A 2,500-nucleotide genomic window follows, 5' to 3' on the forward strand; every position below is an offset into this window, starting at 1 on the left:
GTGGTGATGGTGGTGGTGATGGTGGTGGTGATGGTGGTGATGGTGGTGATGGTGGTGGTGATGGTGGTGATGGTGGTGGTGGTGGTGATGGTGGTGGTGGTGATGGTGATGGTGGTGATGGTGGTGGTGATGGTGGTGGTGATGGTGGTGATGGTGGTGATGGTGGTGATGGTGGTGGTGATGGTGGTGGTGGTGATGATGGTGGTGGTGGAGGTGGTGGTGATGGTGGTGGTGGTGGTGGTGGTGATGGTGGTGGTGGTGGTGGTGATGGTGGTGATGGTGGTGGTGATGGTGGTGGTGGTGGTGGTGGTGATGGTGGTGGTGGTGGTGGTGATGGTGGTGATGGTGGTGGTGGTGATGGTGGTGGTGGTGGTGATGGTGGTGGTGGTGATGGTGGTGATGGTGGTGGAGGTGGTGGTGATGGTGGTGATGGTGGTGGTGGTGATGGTGGTGATGGTGGTGGTGATGGTGGTGGTGATGGTGGTGGTGATGGTGGTGGTGATGGTGATGGTGGTGGTGATGGTGGTGGTGATGGTGGTGGTGGTGGTGATGGTGGTGGTGGTGGTGATGGTGGTGGTGGTGGTGGTTGTGGTGGTGGTGATGGTGGTGGTGGTGGTGGTGATGGTGGTGATGGTGGTGATGGTGGTGGTGGTTGTGGTGGTGGTGATGGTGGTGGTGGTGGTGGTGATGGTGGTGGTGGTGGTGGTGATGGTGGTGATGGTGGTGGTGGTGGTGGTGATGGTGGTGGTGGTGGTGATGGTGGTGGTGATGGGGGTGGTGGTGATAGTGGTGGTGGTGATGGTGGTGGTGATGGTGGTGGTGGTGGTGGTGATGGTGGTGATGGTGTTGGTGGTGGTGGAGGTGGTGATGGTGGTGGTGATGGTGGTGGTGATGGTGGTGGTGGTGATGGTGGTGATGGTGGTGGTGGTGGTGGAGGTGGTGATGGTGGTGGTGGTGGTGGTGATGGTGGTGGTGGTGGTGATGGTGGTGGTGGTGGTGATGGTGATGGTGGTGATGGTGATGGTGGTGGGGGTAGTGGTGATGGTGGTGGTGGTGGAGGTGGTGATGGTGGTGGTGGTGATGGTGGTGGTGGTGATGGTGGTGATGGTGGTGGTGGTGATGGTGGTGATGGTGGTGGTGGTGGTGGAGGTGGTGATGGTGGTGATGGTGATGGTGGTGGTGGTGATGGTGGTGGTGGTGATGGTGATGGTGGTGGTGATGGTGGTGATGGTGGTGGTGATGGTGGTGGTGATGGTGATGGTGGTGGTGATGGTGATGGTGGTGATGGTGGTGATGGTGGTGGTGATGGTGGTGGTGATGGTGGTGGTGATGGTGATGGTGGTGGTGATGGTGGTGGTGGTGATGGTGATGGTGGTGGTGATGGTGGTGATGGTGGTGATGGTGATGGTGGTGATGGTGGTGGTGGTGATGGTGGTGATGGTGGTGATGGTGATGGTGGTGATGGTGGTGGTGGTGGTGATGGTGGTGGTGATGGTGGTGGTGATGGTGATGGTGGTGGTGGTGGTGATGGTGGTGGTGGTGATGGTGGTGGTGGTGGTAGTGGTGATGGTGGTGATGGTGGTGGTGATGGTGGTGGTGGTGATGGGGGTTGGGGTGGTGGTGATGGTGGTGATGGTGATGGTGGTGGTGATGGTGGTGGTCATGATGGTGGTGATGGTGGTGGTGGTGATAGTGGTGGTGGTGGTGATGGTGGTGACGGTGGTGATGGTGGTGGTGGTGACGGTGGTGATGGTGGTGATGGTGGTGGGGATGGTGGTGGTGATGGTGGTGGTGATGGTGGTGGTGGTGGAGGTGATGGTGGTGGTGGTGGTGATGGTGGTGGTGATGGTGATGGTGGTGGTGATGGTGATGATGGTGGTGGTGATGGTGGTGATGGTGGTGATGGTGGTGATGATGGTGGTGATGGTGATGGTGGTGATGGTAGTGGTGATGGTGGTGATGGTGGTGGTAGTGGTGATGGTGGTGATGGTGGTGATGGTGATGGTGGTGATGGTGGTGGTAGTGTTGATGTTGGTGATGGTGGTGATGGTGGTGATGGTGATGGTGGTGGTGGTGATGGTGGTGATGGTGGTGGTGATGGTGGTGGTGATGGTGATGGTGGTGGGGGTGGTGATGGTGGTGGTGATGGTGGGGATGGTGATGGTGGTGATGGTGGTGATGGTGGTGGTGGTGATGGTGGTGATGGTGGTGGTAGTGATGACTGTGGTGATGGTGGTGATGATGGTGGTGGTGGTGATGGTGGTGGTGATGGTGGTGGTGGTGATGGTGGTGGTGATGGTGGTGATGATGGTGATGGTGATGATGGTGGTGATGGTGGTGGTGATGGTTGGTGTTGGTAGTGGTGATGGTAGTGGTGGTGATGGTGGTGGTGGTGGTAGTTGTGGTGGTGGTGGTGATGGTGGTTGTGGTGATGGTGATGGTGGTTGTGGTGATGGTGGTTGTGGTTGTGGTAGTAGTGGTGGTAGTTGTGGTGGTAGTG

The 2,500-nt window shown here is 57.9% G+C and overlaps 1 protein-coding gene across 1 annotated transcript in view; it reads right to left on the bottom strand.

The window, feature by feature from the left end:
- Positions 1-2,500, bottom strand: part of LOC142922751 (LIM domain-binding protein 3-like) — a 22,517-nt gene that overhangs the window by 10,462 nt on the left and 9,555 nt on the right. The gene's annotated exons all lie outside the window — the stretch shown is intronic.

This window comes from Petromyzon marinus, unplaced genomic scaffold (assembly GCF_048934315.1).
Source record: "Petromyzon marinus isolate PM22_M1 ecotype Great Lakes invasive population unplaced genomic scaffold, UKy_Petmar_22M1.pri1.0 PM_Scaffold_161, whole genome shotgun sequence".
NCBI lineage: Eukaryota > Metazoa > Chordata > Hyperoartia > Petromyzontiformes > Petromyzontidae > Petromyzon > Petromyzon marinus.